Genomic DNA, 22007 nt, shown 5'->3' with positions numbered 1-22007 from the left:
ACAGGCAGCAACAGTGCAAGCTTCCCTCACACACAGAGCAGGTACAGCACAGGCAGCTACAGTGCAAGCTTCACTCACACACGGAGCAGGTACAGCACAGGCAGCAACAGTGCAAGCTTCCCTCACACACAGAGCAGGTACAGCACAGGCAGCAACAGTGCAAGCTTCCCTCACACACAGAGCAGGTACAGCACAGTCAGCAACTGTGCAAGGTTCCCTCACACACAGAGCAGGTACAGCACAGGCAGCAACAGTGCAAGCTTCCATCACACACGGAGCAGGTACAGCACAGGCAACAGCAATGCAAGCTTCCCTCAAAAATGGAGCAGGTACAGCACAGGCAACAGCAGTGCAAGCTTCCCTTACACATGGAACAGGTACAGCACCGACAGCAGCAGTGCAAGCTTCCCTCACACACGGAGCAGGTACAGCACAGGCAGCAGCAGTGCAAGCTTCCCTCACACATAGATCAGGTACAGCACAGGCGGCAGCAGTGCAAGCTTCCCTTACACTCTTTACCTTTCACCCACTCTGTACCTTTCACCCACTCTGTACCTTTCACCCACTCTGTAGATCAGACACAACACACAGACTCACCCCCATTCAGCAGGCCTACTATTTCCTACTATTTTATGGGCCGCATCCGCAGCAATGTTCTGTATTTTCTGAATAAACATAACGTCCCAATTTTGAGGGCAAATATTGCATACAGCCTCTGTCCCATTCTGCAGCATACATCAGCGCATATCATTTTGTCACACCTGTGTCTACATTTCGGTCTTTACACACAAATCATCCAGCATCTCTCTCATTCAACACCCCCATTCAGCAGGCCTACTATTTCCCCCCCTCCCTCTACAGCGTGCTACGCAATTTCTTGCCATTATATCTATAGGCTTGCACCTAAAAAACATTTCCTTTTTTGACATCATTGGTATTACGTTATTATAACCTTTACAATGCTTGCGAACAATACATACATGCAAACATTTACAGTATGTCTGTTTGTTGAGAAGGGAGATTTATTTTTACGAAAGAATCAAACACAGAGCCTCTCTCACATCCACTTGAGTAAACACTCCACCCAAACCCCACAACACCCACCAATACGTCGTTACCGCTCGGACCACTCTTCAATCCCATTTACATAAACAGACAGCCCCCAGACTCCAAGGCTTTCGTCAACAAAACTACAGGATGCTAGAGTACTTTAAGCGTCGTCGTCCAGATTGTAATCAGTTGTCAAGTAGCTTTTGGGATATGCTAATTTGAACAGCAGGATGCGAGCCGGTTGTTAGCCCGAGAACCACAACAAAACAAAAAAACATCCCACAGAAAGAAAACACTAACACTGGAAACGTGATGCTTTTTTAAAGAAAAATCCTATAGTGCACATACCATGCCTACTATTTCACAGCCTCCCTCTAGAGCGTGCTATGGGAAAATGGGGGATTGTACGTCTCGGCTTGCACATATTAAATATTTCCTAAGTTGCCTTCATTGGGATAAGGTTATTAGAACAATTCCAATGCTTGGAAACAATAGACCCATGCGGAAATTTACGGTATGTATTTGGGAACATAAAGGAGATGACTTTTTACAAACGGAACAAAAACACAGAGCATGCTGGTTGTGCACATTTACCCGTTAGGCACACACAACAGCTCTGGTGAGTACATGCTTCTACAAAAACATACACCAATTATTTTAAATGCCAGCAACACGTACACACACAGCAGCATTATGTAACATAAGCTCAAACTCCTTCGCAAAACCACAAACACTAAAGTGAAAGCAAGAGCAAGTCACAAGAGGGATGGATAGTTTTTTTAACATATACTTGTGTACTAAATTAATAAAAGCCACAGGCTTTTATTAATTCATTTTACCATGCCTACTATTTCACACCCTCCCTCTAGAGCGTGCTATGGAAAATTGGGGGATTGTACTTTTAGGCTTGCACATACTAAAGATTTCCTAGGTTGCCTTCATTGGGATACACTTATTATAACAATTCCAAAACAAACAAACATAACACATGCAGTTTATGCACATTTTAACACACGCCACACACAACTGCAGCTCTTACTGCATGCCTCAACAACGCACATACAAACAACTGTTAATGCATACTTACAACACGTACACACACAGCAACAACAACGATTCCAGTATTTAAAAGTAGCCACACACACATTAAGGTCCGCATCCGCTGCAATGTTCTCTATTTTCCTAATAAAGTTAACGTCACAACTTTGAGGCAGAATATTACAAGAGTTGTAGGTTACAAATGCCAACTTTGTATACTTTGGAAGCTTTATATATGCCATTTTTACGGGTAACTTGCACCACACAGTTCAAGTCGAATTAGACTAAGGGAAAAAAGAATGGCGTTTGCTTTGTCAGTTGAGAGCGAACTCTTAGGAGCCATTAAGGGAGTTGCCCAGGGAAGTCTACTGTCGCGCCAATGTCTAAACTCCATCTGCATACACATTCAAACATTCACACTTCCAAGTCGCACACATCATCTAGTGTGACTTTTCCTTGGGGCAAGGGAAGGACTAAAACCTTTGATCCTTTCTTAAACTAAAAACAAAAAAAAATTATTTTCAACGTTAGCCCCTATTTAAGCAGGTGGACGGATCACTTTCAGTCAGACTCTGTTTTTACCTGCGAGAACAGAACTCGGACTTACAGAACGACGCTGTACTTTCTGATAACGACCAACAGCCACTGAAAAACTCCGCCATTGAATCTTCGAAAGTAAGTGCATGGAACTTTTATTTCAATACCCCTAAGGGACAGCATTGATACATTAACTTCAGTTTATTATAACGTTTACTATCTCCACATTGCACCTGTGTCAAATTATTGTGCAACATGTTATTTTGGAACACTAAATGTTCTCTGATAATACTTATCAAAGGAATACGTAATTTATCAAGCAGGTCATAGCTTTGTTTGAACATACCGATACATATGGTTTTTTTTTTGATCGTTATATCTTGTAGGTTATTCGGACACATTCAACTTTTCCTTGAAAGGGTAAAAGAAACGGCGCCCAAACATATATCATGTAAGTACATCCAACTGTTCACTCTGCTACACGTTTTTGATTTCGTTCATAACACTTCAACTCACCACACAGAACATTTCTACCACTAATTCAAGGCACAACATGACTTTCACACATCTCTCAGCTTACAGATTCCTTCGCTCTTTCTTTTCCTCTCAACGTTTCTGCCTCTTTCACTCTCTCTTCCAACTCTCTCCCTCCATCTCCATTTACTTACACAAATCTTGGTGATACCCCGAGCAGCAGTGCACACAATACCGAGCGTTCTGTTATGCCACATCTCTCAGCTTACAGATCCCTTCGCTCTCTCTTTTCCTCTCCACTTTTCTGCAAATTTCACTCGCTCTTCCAACTCTCTCCCTCCCTCTACCTTTACTTACAAAAAGCCCGCAGATACCACAAGCAGCAGTGCCCGCACTACCGAGCGTTCTGTTATGCCACATCTCTCAGCTTACAGATTCCTTTGCTCTTTCTATTCCTCTCCACGTTTCTGCCTCTTTAACTCTCTCTTCCAAATATCTCCCTCCCGCTCCATTTACTTACACAAATCGCGCCGAGACCCCGAGCAGCAGTGCCCGCAATACCGAGCGTTCTGTTATGCCACATCTCTCAGCTTACAGATACCTTCGCTCTTTCTTTTCTTTTCCTCTCAACGTTTCTTCCTCTTTCACTCTCTCCTCCAACTCTCTCCCCCCTCTCCATTTACTTAAACAAATCTCGCAGATACCCCAAGCAGCAGTGCCCGCACTACCAAGCGTTCTGTTATGCCACATCTCTCAGCTTACAGATCCCTTCGCTCTTTCTTTTACTCTCCACGTTTCTGCCTCTTTCACTCTCTCTTCCAACTCTCTCCCTCCATCTCCATTTACTTACACAAATCTTGGTGATACCCCGAGCAGCAGTGCACACAATACCGAGCGTTCTGTTATGCCACATCTCTCAGCTTACAGATCCCTTCGCTCTCTCTTTTCCTCTCCACGTTTCTGCAAATTTCACTCGCTCTTCCAACTCTCTCCCTCCCTCTACCTTTACTTACAAAAAGCCCGCAGATACCACAAGCAGCAGTGCCCGCACTACCGAGCGTTCTGTTATGCCACATCTCTCAGCTTACAGATTCCTTTGCTCTTTCTATTCCTCTCCACGTTTCTGCCTCTTTAACTCTCTCTTCCAAATATCTCCCTCCCGCTCCATTTACTTACACAAATTGCGCCGAGACCCCGAGCAGCAGTGCCCGCAATACCGAGCGTTCTGTTATGCCACATCTCTCAGCTTACAGATACCTTCGCTCTTTCTTTTCTTTTCCTCTCAACGTTTCTTCCTCTTTCACTCTCTCCTCCAACTCTCTCCCCCCTCTCCGTTTACTTAAACAAATCTCGCAGATACCCCAAGCAGCAGTGCCCGCACTACCAAGCGTTCTGTTATGCCACATCTCTCAGCTTACAGATCCCTTCGCTCTTTGTTTTCCTCTCCACGTTTCTGCAAATCGTTCTGTTATGCCACATCTCTCAGCTTACAGATCCCTTCGCTCTTTCTTTTCCTCTCAACGTTTCTGCCTCTTTCACTCTCTCTTACAACTCTCTCCCCCCTCTCCATTTACTTACACAAATCTCGCAGATACCACAAGCAGCAGTGCCCGCACTACCAAGCCTTCTGTTATGCCACATCTCTCAGCTTACATATTCCTTCGCTCTTTCTTTTACTCTCCACGTTTCTGCCTCTTTCACTCTCTCTTCCAACTCTCTCCCCCCTCTCCATTTACTTACACAAATCTCGCAGATACCCCAAGCAGCAGTGCCCGCACTACCAAGCCTTCTGTTATGCCACATCTCTCAGCTTACATATTCCTTCACTCTTTCTTTTACTCTCCACGTTTCTGCCTCTTTCACTCTCTCTTCCAACTCTCTCCCTCCATCTCCATTTACTTACACTAATCTTGGTGATACCCCGAGCAGCAGTGGCCACAATACCGAGCGTTCTGTTATGCCACATCTCTCAGCTTACAGATCCCTTCGCTCTCTCTTTTCCTCTCCACGTTTCTGCAAATTTCACTCGCTCTTCCAACTCTCTCCCTCCCTCTACCTTTACTTACAAAAAGCCCGCAGATACCCCAAGCAGCAGTGCCCGCACTACCGAGCATTCTCTTATGCCACATCTCTCAGCTTACAGATTCCTTTGCTCTTTCTTTTCCTCTCCACGTTTCTGCCTCTTTAACTCTCTCTTCCAAATCTCTCCCTCCCTCTCCATTTACTTACACAAATCTCGCAGATACCACGAGCAGCAGTGCCAGCACTACCAAGCGTTCTGTTATGCCACATCTCTCAGCTTACAGATTCCTTCGCTCTTTCTTTTCCTCTCAACGTTTCTGCCTCTTTCACTCGCTCTTCCAACTCTCTCCCTCCCTCTCCATTTACTTACACAAATCGCGCAGATACCCCGAGCAGCAGTGCCCGCACTAGCGAGCGTTCTGTTATGCCACATCTCTCAGCTTACACATTCCTTCGCTCTTTCTTTTACTCTCCACGTTTCTGCCTCTTTCACTCTCTCTTCCAAATCTCTCCCCCCTCTCCATTTACTTACACAAATCTCGCAGATACCACGAGCAGCAGTGCCAGCACTACCAAGCCTTCTGTTATGCCACATCTCTCAGCTTACAGATTCCTTCGCTCTTTCTTTTACTCTCCACGTTTCTGCCTCTTTCACTCTCTCTTCCAACTCTCTCCCTCCATCTCCATTTACTTACACAAATCTTGGTGATACCCCGAGCAGCAGTGCCCACAATACCGAGCGTTCTGTTATGCCACATCTCTCAGCTTACAGATCCCTTCGCTCTCTCTTTTCCTCTCCATGTTTCTGCAAATTTCACTCGCTCTTCCAACTCTCTCCCTCCCTCTACCTTTACTTACAAAAAGCCCGCAGATACCCCAAGCAGCAGTGCCCGCACTACCGAGCGTTCTGTTATGCCACATCTCTCAGCTTACAGATTCCTTTGCTCTTTCTATTCCTCTCCACGTTTCTGCCTCTTTAACTCTCTCTTCCAAATCTCTCCCTCCCTCTCCATTTACTTACACAAATCTCGCAGATACCACGAGCAGCAGTGCCAGCACTACCAAGCGTTCTGTTATGCCACATGTCTCAGCTTACAGATTCCTTCGCTCTTTCTTTTCCTCTCAACGTTTCTGCCTCTTTCACTCGCTCTTCCAACTCTCTCCCTCCCTCTCCATTTACTTACACAAATCGCGCAGATACCCCGAGCAGCAGTGCCCGCACTAGCGAGCGTTCTGTTATGCCACATCTCTCAGCTTACAGATTCCTTCGGTCTTTCTTTTACTCTCCACGTTTCTGCCTCTTTCACTCTCTCTTCCAAATCTCTCCCTCCCTCTCCATTTACTTACACAAATCTCGCAGATACCACGAGCAGCAGTGCCAGCACTACCAAGCCTTCTGTTATGCCACATCTCTCAGCTTACAGATTCCTTCGCTCTTTCTTTTACTCTCCACGTTTCTGCCTCTTTCACTCTCTCTTCCAACTCTCTCCCTCAATCTCCATTTACTTACACAAATCTTGGTGATACCCCGAGCAGCAGTGCCCACAATACCGAGCGTTCTGTTATGCCACATCTCTCAGCTTACAGATCCCTTCGCTCTCTCTTTTCCTCTCCATGTTTCTGCAAATTTAACTCGCTCTTCCAACTCTCTCCCTCCCTCTACCTTTACTTACAAAAAGCCCGCAGATACCCCAAGCAGCAGTGCCCGCACTACCGAGCGTTCTGTTATGCCACATCTCTCAGCTTACAGATTCCTTTGCTCTTTCTATTCCTCTCCACGTTTCTGCCTCTTTAACTCTCTCTTCCAAATCTTCCCTTACACATGGAACAGGTACAGCACCGACAGCAGCAGTGCAAGCTTCCCTCACACACGGAGCAGGTACAGCACAGGCAGCAGCAGTACAAGCTTCCCTCACACACGGAGCAGGTACAGCACAGGCAGCAGCAGTATAAGCTTCCCTCACACATATATCAGGTACAGCACAGGCGGCAGCAGTGCAAGCTTCCCCTACACATGGAACAGGTACAGCAGCAGTGCAAGCTTCCCTCACACACGGAGCAGGTACAGCACAGGCAGCAGCAGTGCAAGCTTCCCTCACACACAGAGCAGGTACAGCACAGGCAGCTACAGTGCAAGCTTCCCTCACACACAGAGCAGGTACAGCACAGGCAGCAACAGTGCAAGCTTCCCTCACACACAGAGTACAGCACAGGCAGCTACAGTGCAAGCTTCCCTCACACACGGAGCAGGTACAGCACAGGCAGCAACAGTGCAAGCTTCCCTCACACACAGAGCAGGTACAGCACAAATCTCACAGATACCACGAGCACCAATGCCAGCACTACCAAGCGTTCTGTTATGCAACATCTCTCAGCTTACAGATTCCTTCGCTCTTTCTTTTCCTCTCCACGTTTCTGCCTCTTTCACTCTCTCTTCCAAATCTCTCCCCCCTCTCCATTTACTTACACAAATCTCGCAGATACCACGAGCAGCAGTGCCAGCACTACCAAGCCTTCTGTTATGCCACATCTCTCAGCTTACAGATTCCTTCGCTCTTTCTTTTACTCTCCACGTTTCTGCCTCTTTCACTCTCTCCTCCAACTCTCTCCCCCTCTCCATTTACTTAAACAAATCTCGCAGATACCCCAAGCAGCAGTGCCCGCACTACCGAGCGTTCAGTCATGCCACATCTCTCAGCTTACAGATTCATTCGCTCTTTCTTTTCCTCTCCACGTTTCTGCCTCTTAAACTCTCTCTTCCAACTCTCTCCCTCCCTCTCCATCTACTTACACAAATCTCGCAGATACCCCGAGCAGCAGTGCCAGCACTACCAAGCGTTCTGTTATGCCACATCTCTCAGTTTACAGATTCCTTCTCTCTTTCTTTTAAAAGAATTGCATTAACAAAATGTTAATTACTTCACGTGAAGACTTACAAAAGATATATTATAACCAACATTTCTTTCTTCTCCTTTCAGATTATTAAAACAACAACGAAAGAAACACAAGTTAAGGTAAATACTACTTTGCCAGTTAGGGGAAAGATTGTCAAAAGTTTATACCTTACAGTCCCCCCAATAAATTAGGTACTCGGAAAAGGTTTTTAATTTAAAATTGGTGCAAACATACTTTTATTATAACATCTAAGATGCATAGATGCTTGAAAGCAAGTTACCATCAAGGGAATAGAAAATTTAATAGCAAATCACAAGGTAAGCAATGCTTACCAAATAGTGTTTTTGCTGTCTTGCACAATTTATGTAAACCAGTAACTACTTGGAACTCTAATGATCTGCATTATATCATGGACCGTGGGGACGCTTTATATCTACAAATGCATTCTATTAACAAAGAAACACTTATGCATCCAGATGACTTGCCAAGGTATATAGACCACAATCAAGAGATATATTCACTCACGCTACGGAACGCTTACTACGGTGATGTCCTTAAACGTTTTGATAAAGCGTACCCAGATATTAGCACAGCATTAAATGTAACTCTTAATAAGCACTGTGGTGTTATACTTTGTATGGATGTATCTGTTATAGCAATTTTCAAACATATGCAAACATACTTTGTATTTGATTCACATAGCAGGGACGATGAAGGCATGCCTCATTCTAACGGAACATGTGTTACAATTGCATTTCATTCTTTTGAAGGGCTGATTCAATATGTTGTGAAACTAGCATATCAGTTTACACATCAGGCTGAGCAATGTGTCCAATTTGAATTAACACCAATAGATATAAAAGTCATTCAGAGGAAATCTTTTACTAAAGCACTTACTGTGCACAAGAAAAATAGTCACCTACCGCAAGAAAGAAACATTTGGGTACATACTACTGAATGTACTCCTAATCAGACTATAACATCAACTACAATGTCTTCAGATAATTTACTGAATCAAAGTAAGCCAGGGAATAGCAATTTATCACAATTACCAGGAAATAGTAAATCTATACAGGGAACAAAGAAACACTCTCTGAAAAGAAAAAGGGATTCAAGTACATGTCCACAAAAAGTTGTAAAAAGGAAACAAATTAATGCAGCTGAAGAAGACAATACCAACAGTAAACAAATTGGTCTTGATCAAAACAGACCAAAATTAACGAAGTGTCAAAGGCAGAAACGAGGTAAACAAATCCATACAATTATTAGGAAATTCCACCGTGAAATATTGCATGGGCCAGAATACATTTGTACTCTTTGCAATCAATTGTGGCATAAACCAACGGTGAAAAATACACGCAGTGTTAGCCAATCCGAAATTTTCAGAAAGTGTAACATTAGTAAGAAGAAAACAAATTTAATTTGTATGACTTGCTATTATTACATTCGCAAAGATAAAATACCACCATGTTCAATTCTAAATGGCATGGGGTTCCCAAATGTACCAGCTGAATTAGAATTATATGATTTAGAAGAACGATTAGTTTCACCTAGGATACCATTCTTACAAATTCAGACTCTGCCACGCGGTTTTCAAAAATCGTTATCAGGTGCAGTAGTTAATGTACCTGCAGATGTTATGACAACTGTTACCATTTTACCAAGGCAAATTAATGACGCCATGACAATCCCAGTGAAATTAAAAAGGAAATTAGTCTATAAATCATATACACATTATGAAAATATTAGACCAAATACAGTAAAAAAGGCAGCTACATGGCTAGCTAAAAATAGTACAATGTTTAATGAATATGGTGTTACTATTAACCCTTACTGGGAGTATATACCGCCAGAAATAGAATCTCACAATGAGACTTCGGAGACAAACAATTCATCTGATAGTTCAGACAACATAGAAGCTGGAAATTTGGATACTATGTTAACAAATGAAACTATTACTACTAATTCGGTGAATGTGTTAAGTTTAGCTCCAGCTGAACATAACACGCCAAGAGGTTTATATGAGGATAAAGATTCTGAGTTTTTGGCTTTCCCTACTATTTTTTGTGGTGAACGAAGGCCAAACAATAAGGAAAGGCACATACCGGTACATTATAGTACTATTTGCCAAACAGAGTTAAGAAGTTATGATAGAAGAGTCGCTAAATCTATTAGTAATGTCTTTTTTAAACTGAAGACATTACATATTAAGCAGATCCATGGTAAAATCAACATTTCCATCAGGAAAATATTTACAGATGGAAATAACATAACTGCTAAAGACATAAAATATAATATTGAGAATGTTTTACAGTTTAATGAGGGTTACAAAGTATTAAAAACTATACGCAGTTCACCTCCATATTGGGAAGGTTGCAAAAAAGATATTTTTGCAATGATAAGGCAACTTGGCATACCTACTTTCTTTTTGACTTTATCTGCTGCCGAAACAAAATGGCACCATTTAATAAATATACTATTGAGAGTTAGAAACTTAAAGGAATGCACAGAGGAAGAATTCTTAAACATGTCTTGGGAAACTAAAAGTAAATTAATACAAGAAGATCCGATAACATGTGCAAGACAGTTTGACTATCAAGTTAGGAAATTATTTAATTGTGTTTTGATGAATGGCACTAATCCTATTGGGGAAATAGTAGACTACTTTAACAGAGTCGAATTCCAACAAAGAGGTTCTCCACATATACATGCATTACTCTGGGTAAACAAAGCACCACTGTATGGTGTTTCACCAGTGGAAGAAGTCAATAGCTTCATTGACAAATATATCACTTGTCATAAGTCTGAGAACCCTAGTTTACAACCGTTAATAAATCTACAAAGGCATGGTCATACCAAAAATTGCAGGCGTAAACATCAAAGGACATGCAAATATCAATATCCTAAATACCCAATGTCAACAACGCTTATATTAGAGCCATTAACACTTGAGGCGACAAATAAGCAATGGCAAGATAATATTAAAATAATACATGAAGCTATGAATAGTACTACTTTTAATACACTTTCTTTTGACGAATTTTTAGACTTCATTAAAATGGATGATAACGAATATATTACTTCTATACAAACTAGCTTACAAAAAACAACGATTTTTTTTAAACAAACACCAGCCGAATGCTTCATCAATAACTACAATAGTATTCTTTTAGAAGCTTGGCGAGCAAACATAGACTTGCAGTTTATACTGGACCCTTATGCTTGTGCTGTCTACATTATCTCATATATCAGTAAATCTCAAAGAGGAATTAGCAAACTTCTAGCGCAAGCTGCTAAAGAGGTACCAAGCAATAGTAATGTCAAAGATCAACTTAAACACATAGGAAACAAATTCCTCAACTGCACAGAAATTAGTGCTCAAGAAGCAGCATATCTAATTCTTCAAATACCATTAAGGAAAAGCTCACGATCATTTGTATTTATTAATACTAGCCGTCCAGAAAAAAGAACTTATTTAATGCGTGATATGGAAACGATTAATAACTTGCCAGAAAATTCAACTGACATTCAATGTGAAAATATTATTATAAAGTACTGCAAACGCCCACAATCATTAGAGATGTGCACGTTAGCAGACTATGCAGCTAATTTTAACTATGTGAAGAAAAAAACACATGGGAGAGAAATCAATGATAGCGAAGATTTACTTGCAGAACAAAACTTTTACAGCTCAGATGAGGAAGAATTAGAAATAGCATGTAGTCACGGGAATAAAGAACAACAGAAACAGAATTATGATTATGCTTTAAATAAGCGCACACAAGGGAAAATAATACGCTTTTGCAGATTTAACAAAAATAATGAACCAGAAGAGTATTATAGAGAGATATTAATGTTGCACTATCCATGGAGGGAGGAACATAAAATACGAATAAACAAGGAAACTTACTATGACAGGTATCTGGAAGTTAAAACATTTGTTGACGCACAACTAAAAATCTATAACAAACAGCATGGAGAAGTTACAAACATTCTTCATGAACAGTGTCATGAAAATGTAATTTCACCTCCTCTATCACCAACAGTAAATATACAGAGAGAAGACCAAAATAATGAAATAAATATTATATATGATTTGGCGCTAGATTTAGGAATTAGAACTACCACCAATGAACAAAGCTCAACTAACGTTTTCTTACCCAATGAGAAATACCAACAACTTATGCAAAACTTAACGTAAGAACAACTACAATTTGTTTACCATCACTTGCATTGGTTTAAAACTACAAGCACTCCATGCTATACTTTTTGCACCGGAGGGGCTGGTGTTGGGAAAGGTTTTGTAATATCTGCACTATATCAAACTTTACTACGTTACTATAACACAAAGGCAGGTGAAAATCCAGACAATGTTTATATCTTACTTACTGCTCCAACTGGAAAGGCTGCCCATAATATTAATGGCAAAACACTGCATAGCACTTTCAAAATACCTGTGTCGCAAAGTTTGACTTATAAACAACTGAGTCATGAACATAGAACTGCTCTACAAATGGAAATGATGCATGTTAGAGTTGTTATTATAGATGAAATTTCAATGGTAGGGCACAATATGTTACATTTTATACATAACAGGCTACAAGAAATAAAATCTTCTAATGAACCATTTGGAGGCATTTCTATGTTAGCCATTGGTGACTTTTACCAATTAAAACCTGTATTTGACAGATACATTTTTCAGGATTCTACACAGTTGTATGGTCCTTTAAGTGCAAACTTATGGAAAGAACATTTTAAAATTTTTGAATTAACAAAAATTATGCGCCAAAAAGAAGATCTTCAATTTACTCAACTACTAAACCGGTTGAGAGAAGGCAAGCATACTGAAGAAGATATTTCACAAATTAAGCTAAGGGAAATACAACCTGATGAGAGTCTATTAGAAACAATCCCATATATCATGTCAACTAATAGAGAAGTTAATGAAATTAACCAAAATGTTTTGGAAAAACATAGCAAACATTATCCAGTCTACATAACAGTAGCAAGCGATACCGTAAGTTCTGATTTGTCGGAAAATGTGAAAAAAACAATTCTGAAGCAACTGCCCAAAGATCCACAGAAAACAATGGGCCTTTCACATACATTACACATAGCCTTACAACTTCGTTATGATTTAAGTTGCAATGTGGATGTAAATGATGGTTTAACAAATGGCGCAACTGGTGTGGTACAATTAGTTGAATTGATTAACAATACACCTATTATTGTTTGGTTGTTATTTGAGAATCAGAGTATAGGACAAACAACCAGACAACAATATAAACACTTATATCATTCACAAATTCAAAACACATGGACACCAATACATGCTATAGCTAGACATTTTCAATACACTAAGAAATTTATTACCATTATACGGAAGCAATTTCCTTTACGCCAAGCATCAGCACGGACTATCCATCGCACACAAGGTGCAACAATCGAACCACTTTATATACACTTTAATAACAGCAAAATTCATCATTTGCATTATGTTGCTATTAGCAGGGCCAAATCAATACAAAATGTATATGTACAGAATTTTGATGAAGGTAAAATTTTAGTACATCCAAAAGTTAATGATGAAATGCACAGATTAAGGACAGAAATGCCACTTGAAATACATATCCCACAGTTACATACATACACTGCACATTTCAATATAATTGCACACAATATAAGATCACTACAGAAAAATTTTACTTCTATGATAGCTGATAGGAATATATTGCAAGCAGACATTATTTGCTTAACTGAAATCAACACTACAAGGAAGGCTACAGATAGTGATTTTACGATACAACAATACCATCACATTATATTTGATAAATTTCATACATACAACACTAACCATGGAATGATCATGTACTACAATTTTTTTTTATTTATATTGCCTATTTATGAGACACATGAAGGGATAGACATTTTACATTTTACTGTACATATTCATAACACGGATTACCTTATTATTATTTTATACAAACCACCACAAAAAAGTATAACTTCTCTTTTGGATTTTATCAAAAATATTACAGATTTTTACCCCACACACAAATTTATCATTATAGGTGATTTCAATGTGGATCTATCTCAACAAAATTCATACACTAAGCAATTAATTGGATTCTTTGAAGCTAAATTACAATGTAAACAACTCATTTCCAGTTACACAACTAACTACCAATCCATTTTAGATCATATATATACAAATGGAAAACTGCACAACTATGGTACATTAGAATGCTATTACAGTGATCATAAAGCAATATGGGTTTGTATTTAACATGTTATAACGCATTTTATATTTCAGATGATGTCTATTGAAGAAATCAGTAACATTAATACCAATGACAACAAACCATATCAGAAACCCATACGAGTTAATGTAATCAACTGCTCTGGAAAAACTACTTACAAAAACGCAAAACAAGAACAAAAAATTCTATTTCATTTGGCTCTAGCAGATAAAACTGGTACTATGAAATGTACTTGTTATCAAGAAGAATTATACGAGCAAACTCAAAGTAACTGTGGACTACTGATACGCAACTTCATCATCAAAAACAGAACAATTCTAATTACTAAGCAAACAAAAGTTACAAAATTTCCGGCAATGAAAATTGAGGAGGGCGTTATCCAACAAGCGAAGAACATTTTGCATCCGCCTCCACCATCTGCTTCTCCCATTAAGGAAATAAAACATGCAAGTCTAAAAAGTCTTATGACCGTTTCAGGGACAATATGTGGCGCAAGTATCAACGCAAATATGTCATCATGTCACAACTAAAAATGCCTAGTTAGCTTACACACACATTACACCTTTGCTAACTTCACTAACAAGCTAAAAACACATAGCATTATACACTCTGTCACACTATGTAGAAAGCACGAACTTTTTAAACCATAATATGCCAGTGTTTCGCTGTCTACTATAAATACAAGCACTCTCTACAAATCCATTTTTGGAAATAAACAATGCTATCTTTTCTAAAGGAGGTTCTGTTGGGTCCTTAAATATGACACCTTAGATTGCCATTCATACAACGCACTATTACTAAGTGTTTTTTCTTTCGGAATTTAATACAATGCTTCTTTTGTGTAGGAAGAGGACGTAAAGACTGTCTTTATCAATGGAGAAGATACTCCACTGAAATCGATTACTTTAAAAGATGCAACAGATGACATCAAAGTGACACTGTGGAGAGAAGCTACACTATTTAACATACATCTTGGAGATTATGTCACGCTAACTCATGTAACTGTCCATGAATTTAATGCACAGAAAATATTGAATACAACGAGGCACAGCAAAATAGAGGTAAGCAGACAAAAAAAATTATTGGGAAATAAGAACTAATATTTCACTAACTATATACAAATTTCTCACTCTCGCACCCACTCTGGACATATCACCCACTTGCATCCTTTCAAGCACTTTCTATCTTTCCAGCACGATGGAGCTTTCAACTACCCTGGCTCTTTCTGACACTCTGGCTCTTTCAGACACTCTGGCTCTTTCAGACACTCTGGCTCTTTCAGACACTCTGGCTCTTTCAAACACTCTGGCTCTTTCAGACACCCTGGCTCTTTCAGACACTCTGGCTCTTTATGACACTCTGGCTCTTTCAGACACCCTGGCTCTTTCAGACACTCTGGCTCTTTCAAACACTCTGGCTCTTTCTGACACTCTGGCTCTTTCAGACACCCTGGCTCTTTCTGACACTCTGGCTCTTTCAGACACTCTGGCTCTTTCAGACACTCTGGCTCTTTCAGACACTCTGGCTCTTTCAGACACTCTTGCTCTTTTAGACAATCAGGCCCTCTTCAAACACTCTGGCTCTTTCAGACACTCTGGCTCTTTCAGACACTCTGCCTCTTTCAGACACTCTGCCTCTTTCAGACACTCTGACTCTTTTCGCCCACTCTGTACCTTTCCCCCACTCTGTACCTTTCGCCCACTCTGTACCTTTCTCCCACTCTGTACCTTTCTCCCACTCTGTACCTTTCGCCCACTCTGTACCTTTCGCCCACTCTCTACCTTTCGCCCACTCTCTACCTTTCGCCCACTCTCTACCTTTCGCCCACTCTGTACCTTTCGCCCACTCTGTACCTTTCGCCCACTCTGTACCTTTCGCCCACTCTGTACCTTTCGCCCACTCTGTACCTTTCGCCCACTCTGTACCTTTCGCCCACTCTGTACCTTTCGCCCACTCTGTACCTTTCGCCCACTCTGTACCTTTCGCCCACTCTGTACCTTTCGCCCACTCTTTACCTTTCGCCCACTCTTTACCTTTCGCCCACTCTGAACCTTTAGCACACTCTGTACCTTTCGCACACTCTGTACCTTTCGCACACTCTGTACCTTTCCCACAATCTTTCCCTTTCGCCCACTCTTTACCTTTCGCCCACTCTGTACCTTTCGCCCACTCTGTACCTTTCACCCACTCTGTACCTTTCGCCCACTCTGTACCTTTTGCCCACTCTGTACCTTTCACCCACTCGGTAACTTTCACCCACTCGGTACCTTTCACCCACTCTGTACCTTTCACCCACTCTGTACCTTTCACCCACTCTGTACCTTTCACCCACTCTGTACCTTTCACCCACTCTGTACCTTTCACCCACTCTGTACCTTTCGCCCACTCTGTACCTTTCGCCCACTCTGTACCTTTCGCCCACTCTGTACCTTTCGCCCACTCTGTACCTTTCGCCCACTCTGTACCTTTCGCACACTCTGTACCTTTCGCCCACTCTGTACCTTTCGCCGACTCTGTACCTTTTGCCCACTCTGTACCTTTCGCCCACTCTGTACCTTTCGCCCACTCTGTACCTTTCGCCCACTCTGTACCTTTCGCCTACTCTGTACCTTTCGCCCACTCTGTACCTTTCGCCCACTCTGTACCTTTCGCCCACTCTGTACCTTTCATGCACTCTCTATCACACACACACACTCTTGCTCTCAAACTAAAAATCTCTCTTTCAGACTGGACTTACAAAAACATAAAGTATAAGAATCTAAGGACTAATTGTTGCATTTGTTTTGTCTCAACAGGTAACAGCCCCACCACAGGAAAATATTGACATACAAATTTATGGCGTCGAAAGCACCAAAGATGAAACAAGTATTATAACTATTAGGGTGACAAACACAGACGTTTATCAATCGATGCCAATTCAAAATGACATACTAATTAAATGGTTTATGTTGGATGATGAGGTGGACAACATTGGAAATGCACTTGTACATTATTTGCCACAAACTTGTGAAGTGGTGTTTTGTAATGGGAAAATCATAAACATTGTAAAAGAGAAAGACGATGAAGACATATGTTCCGACTAAAAATCTCATGTTGCCATGATCTCACATTTTTTGTACAAAGTTTCAAAGTAATTATTATTGTTTTTAATAAAAATTAAAAGGTGTGAAATACAAACTTTGAACTTCTTTGGTCTTGTTTTGCTAAAGGAAGGATACATACAACTACAACTACACTCAACTAATACAACATAGTCACACACACATAGAACAATCATGCAATAACACACACACTCTGTAGCTTGCGCGAACTCCGATGCTTTAAGCCACTCTGCATCGTTCCGCCACTCTGCATCATTCAGCCACTCTGCATCATTCACCCACTCTGCATCATTCACTCACTCTGCTTCATTCAACCAATCTGCTTCATTCCCCCACTCTGCTTCATTCACACATTCTGCTTCATTCACCCACTCTGCTTCATTCACCCACTCTGCTTCATTCACCCACTCTGCTTCATTCACCCACTCTGCTTCAGTCACCCAGTCTGCATCTTTCACCCACTCTGCTTCTTTCACCCACTCTGCATCTTGCACCCACTCTGCATCTTGCACCCACTCTGCATCTTCCACCCACTTTTTTCTTTCCCTCACACACGGAGCAGGTACAGCACAGGCAGCAGCAGTGCAAGCTTCCCTCACACACGGAGCAGGTACAGCACAGGCAGCAACAGTGCAAGCTTCCCTTACACACAGAGCAGGTACAGCACAGGCAGCAACAGTGCAAGCTTCCCTCACACACAGAGCAGGTACAGCACAGGCAGCTACAGTGCAAGCTTCCCTCACACACGGAGCAGGTACAGCACAGGCAGCAACAGTGCAAGCTTCCCTCACACACAGAGCAGGTACAGCACAGGCAGCAACAGTGCAAGCTTCCCTCACACACAGAGCAGGTACAGCACAGGCAGCAGGAGTGCAATGTTCCCTCACACACAGAGCAGGTACAGCACAGGCAGCAACAGTGCAAGCTTCCATCACACACGGAGCAGGTATAGCACAGGCAACAGCAGTGCAAGCTTCCCTTACACATGGAACAGGTACAGCACCGACAGCAGCAGTGCAAGCTTCCCTCACACACGGAGCAGGTACAGCACAGGCAGCTCTGAACAATGTGCCTGACCTTATTGCAAGGTGAACTATCCCTTTCTTTCTATAAATTGAGATAAGCCTAGTAGTGGATGTGTTAGCTCCTACTACTAGGTTCAGTGTCTATTGTCACATTTACTTTGAACTATACATTCCTAAAGCCATATGTGTGAGTGCCCATTAATCCCTGGTGCTGTACTTCACCGTCCCTCAACCCTTTTCTAGTGAAAAAAGGGGGAGGGGGATTGGCAACGCCTCACGGGAGCAACCACCATGGAGGATGTGTCAAACTGGTACTCGCTTTACTCCCCACTGTATCATCATCAGCAGTTGCCAACCGTAAAAGTAAAGGGGATCAAAACATTGTGCTAAAGAAAACAAAACTCCGTGTAGTGATGTGATGTGAATGACCCAACTACGTGATAGGGCCTACCCTCCCGCAGATACCCCAAGCAGCAGTGCCCGCACTACCAAGCGTTCTGTTATGCCACATCTCTCAGGTTACAGATCCCTTCGCTCTTTCTATTCCTCTCCACGTTTCTGCAAATTTCACTCTCTTCCAAATCTCTCCCTCCCTCTCCAATTACTTACACAAATCTCGCCGATACCCCGAGCAGCAGTGCCCGCACTAGCGAGCGTTCTGTTATGCCACATCTCTCAGGTTACAGATCCCTTCTCTCTTTCTCTTCCTCTCCACGTTTCTGCCTCTTTCACTCTCTCTTCCAACTCTCTCCCTCCATCTCCATTTACTTACACAAATCTTGGTGATACCCCGAGCAGCAGTGCCCACAATACCGAGCGTTCTGTTATGCCACATCTCTCAGCTTACAGATCCCTTCTCTCTTTCTATTCCTCTCCACGTTTCTGCCTCTTTCACTCTCTCTTCCAACTCTCTCCCTCCCTCTCCAATTACTTACACAAATCTCGCCGATACCCCGAGCAGCAGTGCCCGCACTAGCGAGCGTTCTGTTATGCCACATCTCTCAGCTTACAGATCCCTTCTCTCTTTCTATTCCTCTCCACGTATCTGCCTCTTTCACTCTCTCTTCCAACTCTCTCCCTCCCTCTCCAATTACTTACACAAATCTCGCCGATACCCCGAGCAGCAGTGCCCGCACTAGCGAGCGTTCTGTTATGCCACATCTCTCAGCTTACAGATCCCTTCGCTCTTTCTTTTCCTCTCAACGTTTCTGCCTCTTTCACTCTCTCTTCCAACTCTCTCCCCCCTCTCCATTTACTTACACAAATCTCGCAGATACCCCAAGCAGCTGTGCCCGCACTACCAAGCCTTCTGTTATGCCACATCTCTCAGCTTACAGATTCCTTCGCTCTTTCTTTTACTCTCCACGTTTCTGCCTCTTTCACTCTCTCTTCCAACTCTCTCCCTCCATCTCCATTTACTTACACAAATCTTGGTGAGGCACAGGCAGCAACAGTCCAAGCTTCCCTCACACACAGAGCAGGTACAGCACAGGCAGCAACAGTGCAAGCTTCCATCACACACGGAGCAGGTACAGCACAGGCAACAGCAATGCAAGCTTCCCTCAAACACGGAGCAGGTACAGCACAGGCAGCAACAGTGCAAGCTTCCCTCACACACAGAGCAGGTACAGCACAGGCAGCAACAGTGCAAGCTTCCCTCACACACAGAGCAGGTACAGCACAGGCAGCAACAGTGCAAGCTTCCATCACACACGGAGCAGGTACAGCACAGGCAACAGCAATGCAAGCTTCCCTCAAACACGGAGCAGGTACAGCACAGGCAACAGCAGTGCAAGCTTCCCTTACACATGCAACAGGTACAGCACCGACAGCAGCAGTGCAAGCTTCCCTCACACACAGAGCAGGTACAGCACAGGCAGCAGCAGTGCAAGCTTCCCTCACACATAGATCAGGTACAGCACAGGCGGCAGCAGTGCAAGCTTCCCTTACACATGGAACAGGTACAGCACCGACAGCAGCAGTGCAAGCTTCCCTCACACACCGTCACACACCCTCAGCTTCACACACCCTCACTCACCCTCACACACACACACACACACACACACACACACACACACACACATACAACAACAAAAGGAAGAATAGAAATAAACTATCCTAATCCACACTCTAACTCCAAGATAGAAATCCTGAGTCCTAATTCACCCTAATAAACTAACAGCCTAATTCACCCTACAAATACACCCTCAAGATACGCAACAGAAAGACATCCTAGAAAATAAAAACCAAAGGAAAAATACGCCATCCTAATGCACCAGCCAAATAAACAATCAAATAAAACTAAACAAAACACAATATAAGTAAAGACTCAAAAAATAGCCTCCTATTCCACCCTATTCAAAGAAATGATTGTGCATTTAACAGATAGATAAGTTTTATGCCATTTTCTGAGACAAAAACAAATTTTTGCACGCAATTAAAAACAAAGGGGGGCAACGGAGTCGTGCATCAGATACGTTACACACAAAATCTACTTCCCAAATGTAAGCTACAGCATGCAATGATGTTTATCAGGCTTCAGGTCACCAAACAAAAATTATTCGGACAAAATAACACCAACAAAAGAACGAAGAAATATCTGGCAGGAAGCGAGGACGAGGATGTACAAACACAAAAGTGAAACAGCCTATTTTTAACTGGGGTAATAAACAAGCACTATTCATCCGGGAAATGGGACGGATTAAACACAATTGTCACGAGTTACACAAAAAGCCGTAGGCATATAACAATAGCAGTTCATCACACGGAATTACATCAAATATAAAAAACATATTACGCAACTTGGATTCAGCGCTAACATCATCAATAAACATTACATATGTCTCTTAGCTTCACAAAACAACTCGTAATACAATTAATACTTTTGAAGTGTACAATATTCATGGCGAAAAGAGTACTTAGAAACTCAAAGAACAGCTCTTGTACGTCAAATAACAAACAACTGCTAATAATACATTACATAACACTTTAAGGAAATAAATACATTACATATCGAAGAATAAAAACAAGACTTTAATTACATTACATAATATTCATTTCGAAATATTACAAACAAAAAAATACAATGTCAACATTATTAAAAATACACTCCTATTCATTCGTTAACTTAAACATACTATAGGTAGTAAATAAAAACACTTACTTACATATAAATTAAATAAATAACTAAAATAATATCAATCGCTAACAAAATATGTCACTATTTATATAAATACACTCATAATTATTAACTAATTTATGCATACTATCAATACTACTTTAAATTAGATTAAAAAAACACGTAGAGGAAATCTCTTACCTATCATACGACGCACCAACAGCACACGAACAGGAACACGCCTTCCGCATCCCGCTATTCTCCATGTTCTGGAGAATTCCACCGATTACGTATGCAAATCGGAACGCGACGTCAAAAACGTAGCGCTCCGATTGGCTAAAAAAAATGTCAATCAAAAAAAAGACGTAACGGTAGGAAAAATAAAAAAAAACTACAACGCTAACCTGTTAAATGTAGGTAGCGTTAAGGTGGCGCTTTGCGTCCGACATTTTAATAAAAAAAAAAATGTTCAACCTCAACCCCTCAC

The sequence above is a fragment of the Lissotriton helveticus genome, chromosome 1_2 (assembly GCF_964261635.1).
Source record: "Lissotriton helveticus chromosome 1_2, aLisHel1.1, whole genome shotgun sequence".
Taxonomy (NCBI): Eukaryota; Metazoa; Chordata; class Amphibia; order Caudata; family Salamandridae; genus Lissotriton; species Lissotriton helveticus.
Note: the sequence above shows the minus strand (reverse complement) of the source record.